We start from the raw sequence: 10,000 nt of genomic DNA, 5'->3' as shown, positions 1-10,000 counted from the left end.
GTGTTAATCAGCCTGTCACCAGTCAGGACATTGTGGTGTGTTGTGTGTTAATCAGCCTGTCACCAGTCAGGACATTGTGGTGTGTTAATCAGCCTGTCACCAGTCAGGACATTGTGGTGTGTTAATCAGCCTGTCACCAGTCAGGACATTGTGGTGTGTTAATCAGCCTGCCACCAGTCAGGACATTGTGGTGTGTTAATCAGCCTGTCACCAGTCAGGACATTGTGGTGTGCTGTGTGTTAATCAGCCTGTCACCAGTCAGGACATTGTGGTGTGCTGTGTGTTAATCAGCCTGTCACCAGTCAGGACATTGTGGTGTGTTAATCAGCCTGTCACCAGTCAGGACATTGTGGTGTGTGGTGTGTTAATCAGCCTGTCACCAGTCAGGACATTGTGGTGTGGTGTGTTAATCAGCCTGTCACCAGTCAGGACATTGTGGTGTGCTGTGTGTTAATCAGCCTGTCACCAGTCAGGACATTGTGGTGTGCTGTGTTAATCAGCCTGTCACCAGTCAGGACATTGTGGTGTGGTGTGTTAATCAGCCTGTCACCAGTCAGGACATTGTGGTGTGTTAATCAGCCTGTCACCAGTCAGGACATTGTGGTGTGTTAATCAGCCTGTCACCAGTCAGGACATTGTGGTGTGGTGTGTGTTAATCAGCCTGCCACCAGTCAGGACATTGTGGTGTGTTAATCAGCCTGTCACCAGTCAGGACGTTGTGGTGTGCTGTGTGTTAATCAGCCTGTCACCAGTCAGGACATTGTGGTGTGCTGTGTGTTAATCAGCCTGTCACCAGTCAGGACATTGTGGTGTGCTCTGTGTTCGTCCGCTGTGTCCTCATCACATGCTGTTGTCGTCCTTCTTGCAGCAATGGACACTGTGTGGGCCTGTATGTTTAATGTGTTTTTTTTGGGCCATGGTTCATGTAGTGAACACACTGGCTGGCGACAGCCCACACCCACACCCTCATCCTCATCCGATAGACACTACTACACCCCTTCATTTTCTGTCTGGAAACACCGTTTGAGTAAATGACTGTTTTCCCTGACTTATAACACAATGAGTAAAAGGACAGCTGTACTTCACACCAAATCCTCTACAGTTACAGGGAGAAAGAGGCCTAGGTGATAGATGGAATCCCCTATGTAGACTGTATCATTTTTACTTTCCATTCAATGCACTTAGAAAAAGCAGAGTATATTAAATATCACGTCTTCATGTTTAGCGTTCGGATCAAATTACACAGCAGAACAGCTGATTACCAGAATCTGAAAGGTGTTTTTTGGAAGAATCGCAGTAAACTCAACCTGATGATAGTGTTTGTGTAATATCTGTATAATAACTGTATGCAGTGGGTATTCAGGAGTATTCTGGACTCATTACTGTAACACTGTTGTCTGGAAGACAAGGAGTAGATGATTATCACAAACACACACTAATAGGTCTTGTCTTGTTGTCAATGACCAAACCATGACCACTAAAAATCATTCTTACTTACAACCATCCCTGTACTGTGTTTCCTCAGCAGAGAGATGGAGTTGTCCAGTACTGTGTTCCCACAGTAGAGAGATGGAGTTGTCCAGTACTGTGTTCCCCCAGCAGAGAGATGGAGTTGTCCAGTACTGTGTTTCCTCAGCAGAGAGATGGAGTTGTCCAGTACTGTGTTCCCCCAGCAGAGAGATGGAGTTGTCCAGTACTGTGTTCCACAGCAGAGAGATGGAGTTGTCCAGTACTGTGTTCCACAGCAGAGAGATGGAGTTGTCCAGTACTGTGTTCCACAGCAGAGAGATGGAGTTGTCCAGTACTGTGTTCCACAGCAGAGAGATGGAGTTGTCCAGTACTGTGTTCCCACCACAGAGAGATGGAGTTGTCCAGTACTGTGTTTCCTCAGCAGAGAGATGGAGTTGTCCAGTACTGTGTTTCACAGCAGAGAGATGGAGTTGTCCAGTACATCATCCCATAACCTCTCCTTTCCTCCCCCAGCCTCTCCTTTCCTCCCCCATTCCCTCCTTTCCTCCCCCAGTCTCTCCTTTACTCCCCATCCTCTCCTTTTCTCCTTCAGCCTCTCCTTTCCTCCCCCATCCTCTCCTTTCCTCCCCCATCCTCTCCTTTCCTCCCCCAGACTCTCCTTTCCTCCCCCATCCTCTCCTTCTCTCCTTCATTCTCTCCTTTACTCCCCTATCCTCTCCTTTACTCCCCCAGCCTCTCCTTTCCTCCCCCATCCTCTCCTTCTCTCCTTCATTCTCTCCTTTCCTCCCCCAGTCTCTCCTTTCCTCCCCATCCTCTCCTTTACTCCCCCAGCCTCTCCTTTTCTCCCTCAGCCTCTCCTTTCCTCCCCCAGCCTCTCCTTTCCTCCCCATCCTCTCCTTTCCTCCCCCATCCTCTCCTTTACTCCCCCATCCTCTCCTTTTCTTCCCCAACCTCTCCTTTCCTCCCCCAGCCTCTCCTCGCCTCCCCCAGCCTCTCCTTTCCTCCCCATCCTCTCCTTTCCTCCCCCAGCCTCTCCTTTACTCCCCCATCCTCTCCTTTTCTCCCAGCCTCTCCTTTTCTCCCAGACTCTCCTTTCCTCCCAGCCTCTCCTTTCCTCCCAGCCTCTCCTTTCCTCCCAGCCTCTCCTTTTCTCCCAGCCTCTCCTTTTCTCCCAGCCTCTCTTTTCCTACCAGCCTCTCCTTTTCTCCCAGCCTCTCCTTTCTCCCAGCCTCTCCTTTTCTCCCAGCCTCTCCTTTTCTCCCCCAGCCTCTCCTTTTCTCCCAGCCTCTCCTTTTCTCCCAGCCTCTCCTTTCCTCCCAGCCTCTCCTTTCCTCCCAGTCTCTCCTTTCTCCCAGCCTCTCCTTTTCTTCCCCAACCTCTCCTTTTCTCCCCCAACCTTTCCTTTTCTCCCAGCTTCTCCTTTTCCCCAGTCTCTCCTTTTCTCCCCCAGCCTCCCTCAGCCTCCCTCATCCTCCCCCAGCCTCTCCTTTTCTCCCAGCCTCTCCTTTTCTCCGTCAGCCTCTCCTTTTCTCCCGCAGCCTCCCTCATCCTCCCCCAGCCTCTCCTTTCCTCCCGCAGCCTCTCATTTTGTCTCCCAGCCTCCTCCTATCTCCCCCCTCCTCCCTAGTTCAGTAATTAGTGTGCGATGGCAGCACCTCATGTGGCTCAGGCTGAGAGAAACACTTGACACGGCAGACATCAGAGAGGAGCCTCTCGCGGCGCCCCAACAGTCTCTTAATTATCCACTTAGGTATCCCCGCTCTCCGCCCGCTCTCCTCACACTCATTCCCCCTGCGCCGCTCCTTCCCGTGCTCTCCACACGGTCGGGGCTGTCGGCCCATCTAAACACCAGGGAAACTTGGCTATCAAAAGATGTTGTAAATGAAGGCTTGTGTAAATTATTTTTAATGGTTCCCTCCTGGCTGCTCATTATGTTTGTAGTTCCAGTCAGGCACTTGTGAGACGCCTCTGCCTCGGCGAAGGTCAGCGGCAGGACCAGTGGAACGAGCCTGAGTCTGTAAATGCTGGTTTAATTAGTGATGTGGTTTTACATAGCTAGCAGCTCTGATGTATGGAGCTGGAATTGTAATTGTGTGGGATCGAAAATGATAACCCATCTCCGGGGCTACTTATGCAAATTGCAATATTAGAAAATCATTACCTATCCAAACACCGCGCCACTGTGTGAATTACAATGATGGATTTTATGATAATTGCGATTTAATTTCTTCTGTCTGGATTTTTTGTAAATAATTTGGCTATTTTTGAGTGCTATTAATTCTGTATTAGTTAGAGTTGAATGGATGGCTTATAATGAATTTAGTGTGAGTTCCCGATTGTGTAAGTGACGATGGTTTTGTGGAACAGGAAGAGGACTTGTTGCCCTGTTTCTGACGATGTTACAGAGGTATTTTCTGAAGAGCAAAATGAGCCATAAGGTTATCGTCTGCTCTATGAAGGAGTAACACCAGTTACCGCCACCTCCATTGGCTCTGGATCGGTTCGATACTGGTCACTTAAAGTACGGCCGCATGGTGTTAAAATGGTAGTTGCAGTAGGGACATCATATACATGCTCTATACTAGGAGGTTTACAATCCTCATGTGCTTAAGAGCAATACAAATATGTACTAATATTTCAAATTCCTCTTAATATAGTAGCACAATAATATAATGCAATATAGTACTGATGGGCCTTCTGCAAATCAATACTGAATTATTGTAAACCTGTCCTGTCTGGTGATAGGAGGTCCTGGAGGGAGAATGGGAGGTCCTGGAGGGAGAATGGGAGGTCCTGGAGGGAGAATGGGAGGTCCTGGAGGGAGAATGGGAGGTCCTGGAGGGAGAATGGGAGGTCCTGGAGGGAGAATGGGAGGTCCTGGAGGGAGAATGGGAGGTACTGGAGGGAGAATGGGAGGTCTTGGAGGGAGAATGGGAGGTCCTGGAGGGAGAATGGGAGGTCCTGGAGGGAGAATGGGAGGTCCTGGAGGGAGAATGGGAGGTCCTGGAGGGAGAATGGGAGGTACTGGAGGGAGAATGTCATCTTCCATCCTCTCTATCTCGTGTTTTGTATTTCAGACAGCCAGTCTTCAGACAGTCCAAACTAGTGTTTTGTATTTCAGACAGCCAGTCTTCAGACAGTCCTAACTAGTGTTTTGTAGTTCATACAGCCAGTCTTCAGACAGTCCTAACTAGTGTTTTGTAGTTCATACAGCCAGTCTCCAGACAGTCCTAACTAGTGTTTTGTAGTTCATACAGCCAGTCTTCAGACAGTCCTAACTAGTGTTTTGTAGTTCAGACAGCCAGTCTTCAGACAGTCCTAACTAGTGTTTTGTATTTCAGACAGCCAGTCTTCAGACAGTCCTAACTAGTGTTTTGTATTTCAGACAGCCAGTCTTCAGACAGTCCTAACTAGTGTTTTGTATTTCAGACAGTCCTAACTAGTGTTTTGTATTTCAAACTGCCAGTCTTCAGACAGTCCTAAATAGTGTTTTGTAGTTCAGACAGCCAGTTTTCAGACAGTCCTAACTAGTGTTTTGTATTTCAGACACAGCCAGTCTTCAGACAGTCCTAACTAGTGTTTTGTATTTCAGACAGTCCTAACTAGTGTTTTGTATTTCAGACAGCCAGTCTTCAGACAGTCCTAACTAGTGTTTTGTATTTCAGACACAGCCAGTCTTCAGACAGTCCTAACTAGTGTTTTGTATTTCAGACAGTCCTAACTAGTGTTTTGTATTTCAGACAGCCAGTCTTCAGACAGTCCTAACTAGTGTTTTGTATTTCAGACACAGCCAGTCTTCAGACAGTCCTAACTAGTGTTTTGTAGTTCAGACAGTCCTAACTAGTGTTTTGTATTTCAGACAGCCAGTCTTCAGACAGTCCTAACTAGTGTTTTGTATTTCAGACACAGCCAGTCTTCAGACAGTCCTAACTAGTGTTTTGTAGTTCAGACAGTCCTAACTAGTGTTTTGTATTTCAGACAGCCAGTCTTCAGACAGTCCTAACTAGTGTTTTGTAGTTCAGACAGCCAGTCTTCAGACAGTCCTAACTAGTGTTTTGTATTTCAGACAGCCCTAACTAGTGTTTTGTATTTCAGACAGCCAGTCTTCAGACAGTCCTAACTAGTGTTTTGTAGTTCAGACAGCCAGTCTTCAGACAGTCCTAACTAGTGTTTTGTATTTCAGACAGCCAGTCTTCAGACAGTCCTAACTAGTGTTTTGTAGTTCAGACAGCCAGTCTTCAGACAGTCCTAACTAGTGTTTTGTATTTCAGACAGCCAGTCTTCAGACAGTCCTAACTAGTGTTTTGTAGTTCAGACAGCCAGTCTTCAGACAGTCCTAACTAGTGTTTTGTATTTCAGACAGCCCTAACTAGTGTTTTGTATTTCAGACAGCCAGTCTTCAGACAGTCCTAACTAGTGTTTTGTAGTTCAGACAGCCAGTCTTCAGACAGTCCTAACTAGTGTTTTGTATTTCAGACACAGCCAGTCTTCAGACAGTCCTAACTAGTGTTTTGTATTTCAGACAGCCAGTCTTCAGACAGTCCTAACTAGTGTTTTGTATTTCAGACAGCCAGTCTTCAGACAGTCCTAACTAGTGTTTTGAGTTTCAGACACAGCAAGTCTTCAGACGGTCAAAGAAAGAACATCTAGTGCATCATCGCAGCATAACCTTGATGAATACTGTATTTCACCTCAGGCCAGAAGAGAAGCATTTTAACCCTGAGTCATTACGGTATATGAAACCGGTTGGAAGCCTCTCTTCCCTCTGAGGAAGGGCTGTAGCAGACCATAAAGGAGCAGTCTGTACTTTTGAGACGGAGGTTTCTTCAGCCATGTCAGTCCGCAGCGAGGACACTTGGCACAGGGAAACTAAAACACAAAGTTGGTAAAACAAGAGGAAGGAGGCCTCAGCTCTGCCTTACCAAATGCCAGGTCTACGAGGGAGCTCTGCCTTACCAAATGCCAGGTCTACGAGGGAGCTCTGCCTTACCAAATGCCAGGTCTACGAGGGAGCTCTGCCTTACCAAATGCCAGGTCTACGAGGGAGCTCTGCCTTACCAAATGCCAGGTCTACGAGGGAGCTCTGCCTTACCAAATGCCAGGTCTACGAGGGAGCTCTGCCTTACCAAATGCCAGGTCTACGAGGGAGCTCTGCCTTACCAAATGCCAGGTCTACGAGGGAGCTCTGCCTTACCAAATGCCAGATCTACGAGGGAGCTCTGCCTTACCAAATGCCAGGTCTACGAGGGAACTCTGCCTTACCAAATGCCAGGTCTACAAGGGAACTTCACTATCTTTAGTGAGGGTTGGTTGTTTCTGATAAAGCTGGCTAGCTAGATAACTTCACTATCTTTAGTCATGGTTGGTTGTCTCTAATAGAACTGGCTAGCTAGATAACTTCACTATCTTTAGTCAGGGTTGGTTGTCTCTGTTAAAGCTGGCTAGCTAGATAACTTCACTATCTTTAGTCAGGGTTGGTTGTTTCTGATAAAGCTGGCTAGCTAGATAACTTCACTATCTTTAGTCAGGGTTGGTTGTTTCTGATAAAGCTGGCTAGCTAGATAATCATATTTGTTCCCCTCCTGCAGTGTGTCCTTCTGGTCAGGAGCCCCAGCTGCCTATGGACAGACCCCAACCAACGTTAGTATTGTGTATCATTTAGCTAGCAAGTTCATGAACATTTACCCCTTATTGTTCTTCTTGTGTGGAATGTTTTCACTGACTCAGTCTCTGCATTATCCACCACAGGGTAACTGTTATCGTGTGAGTCTGAAAGTGGAAACTGGAGGTGAAGGAATCTGCACTGTTAGTATCGATTTTATGTTCAAATAAAGTATTTTCCAGTACAGATGTTAAGTGTACATAGCTAATTAGTTGTTAATATTTAGTGTTTTGTAGTTTTATGCATTGAATGTTAATGTTGCCTAGCTACTGTATGAGGTCAATTCAATAAAATGAATGTCAACAAATATTTATGAAATATATTTTGGAATATATTTTACTAGCTAACACAGCATGCTGTCAATGTATTTCCACATCATATATTTAAATATAGAAACAAAAAAAATGAAATGTATGAAAATTGCCAATTGTGTAATATATCTGTATGTTTTTTTTAAATTATAAAGTATATCTACATAACCTGGTTCAAGCGTTCATGACATTACCTTGAAATGGCACAGCGATGCTGAAGCGTTGCGATTTTCCCAATACATTACTGGGAGGTTATATATGGAGTGTGCGATTCCCTTTATTTATCTAGTTTATAGTTTATTCGCTGTTAGTCAGCACCTCCACGTGAAATGATTATTCTGGATGTGCTCCAGCTCATATCTGTAATTCATATACAGTATTAAACTCATATTTACATATCTGTAATTCATATACAGTATTAAACTCATATTTACATATCTGTAATTCATATACAGTATTAAACACATATTTACATATCTGTAATTCATATACAGTATTAAACTCATATTTACATATCTGTAATTCATATACAGTATTAAACTCATATTTACATATCTGTAATTCATATACAGTATTAAACTCATATTTACATATCTGTAATTCATATACAGTATTAAACTCATATTTACATATCTGTAATTCATATACAGTATTAAACTCATATTTACATATCTGTAATTCATATACAGTATTAAACTCATATTTACATATCTGTAATTGATATATACATAAATACATGCCATACATGTTGTTAAAATATATGTCAATATCAAATCGTTCCGCATGGGCCTGCTCGACCCTCTCCCTCCCTCACCCGTCTCCCCTCCCTCACCCCCAACTCCCATTCCCCCTCCTCTCCTCCCCTTTTCCCTCCTCCCTCCCTCACCCCCAACTCCCCATGCCCCCCTCCTCTCTCTCCCCCTTTCCCACCCTCCCCTCCATCCACCCCACATCCCAATTCCCCGCCCCCCCCTCTCCCTCCCTCCCCACTCTTTCCAAACTCCCCATACTCCCTGCCCCCTCCCTCTCCTCTCCTCCCCCCTACCCCCTCTCCCTCCCTCACCCCCAAACTCTCCATTTCCCCCTCATCCCCTCTCACTCTCCCCCCCTCTCCTCCCTTCCTCACCCCCAACCTCCCATTCCCCTTCCCCCTCCTCTCCTCCCGCCCTCCTCCCTCACCTCACCACCAACTACTCCATTCCCCCTCCGCTCCTCCCCCCCCTCCCCCCTCTCCCTCCCTCACCTCACAACTCCCATTCCCCCTCCTCTCCGCTACCCCTCCCACCCCCTCTCCCTCTCCTCAACCCCAACTCCCATTCCCCCGGCCACCCCCTTCCTACTCCTCCCCCTCTCCTCATCCCTCACCCCTCTCCTCCCTCACCCCTCTCCCTCTCCCTCCCCCCTCTCTCCTCCCTCACCCCCACTCCCATTCCCCCTCCTCTCCTCCCCCCTCTCCCTCCCTCACCCCCAACTCCCATTCCCCCTCCTCTCCTCAGCCCTCTGTGCTCATGGTATGCTGCCAGTGCTGGAATGCAATCAGCATCTGTTAATTCCTGTCTATTAAATGTATTGTGGTAACACACCATCATGATGTTGTGTTTATACGGCTGAACTGAGACTCATGACCCTCATCCATCATAGGACTGTCATATTTTATGTGTTGTCTGTTCTGCCCTGTATCAATCCCTGGAGCCCACACCAAGCTTAATAGAAGGGCCTGCTGAACTGGGCTTTAAGTTGTTGGCCAGCTGCTCTTCTCTGTACCCAGCTGAAGAGGTTCTTGTTCCTCTCACTGTTGCACGCTCCAAGCCAAGCATAATACAAACCATGTTTTCCAAAAGAAAAGCTTTTCAGTTGCATTAACCGTGTCTGAATCTTTTTACCAGGCTTCATCCACACAGACACACACACACACACACACATACACATGTATAATACACACAGACAACCTATGCATGTCTCTGTTCATATCCTACCATTGTCTAGTGCTGTAACGTCGGCGTTTATGACGTCTCATATCAGTACTGGAAACTACTCTGTGTTGAGGTATCATGATAGGAAGCACAAGACTGAGAAGGTTTCAACTGTTCTGCCCCCGTATTCCCATGTAATAAACACCACGTCTATAATTCTAGATTTATGTTATGCAGCTGCTCCCGTTTCTAGGCCATAAATACCTAATGTTCAACAATAAACATATTTTTTATTCAATCCCAATGTTATGCTTGTCATGATGAGATCTCATGCTGACCTAGCCCACAGCAACTGTCATAACGGACTGGGATTTTATAAGGAATAACTGTCATATAGGAGCTGGTCAATAATGGACTGGGATTTTATAAGGAATATGCTGGAATGGTGACCAGTGTGGTTAGGGAAGTTCTACAGTTAACACAGTGATGCTGCCTGTTGCAGAGTGGACTGGTCTCTCTCTCTCTCTCTCTCTCTCTCTCTCTCTCTCTCTCTCTCTCTCTCTCTCTGTGTCTCTCTCTGTGTCTCTCTCTGTGTCTCTCTCTGTGTCTCTCTCTGTGTCTCTCTCTGTCTCTCTCTCTCTCTC

Source organism: Salmo trutta, unplaced genomic scaffold (genome assembly GCF_901001165.1).
Source record: "Salmo trutta unplaced genomic scaffold, fSalTru1.1, whole genome shotgun sequence".
NCBI lineage: Eukaryota > Metazoa > Chordata > Actinopteri > Salmoniformes > Salmonidae > Salmo > Salmo trutta.
Note: the sequence above shows the minus strand (reverse complement) of the source record.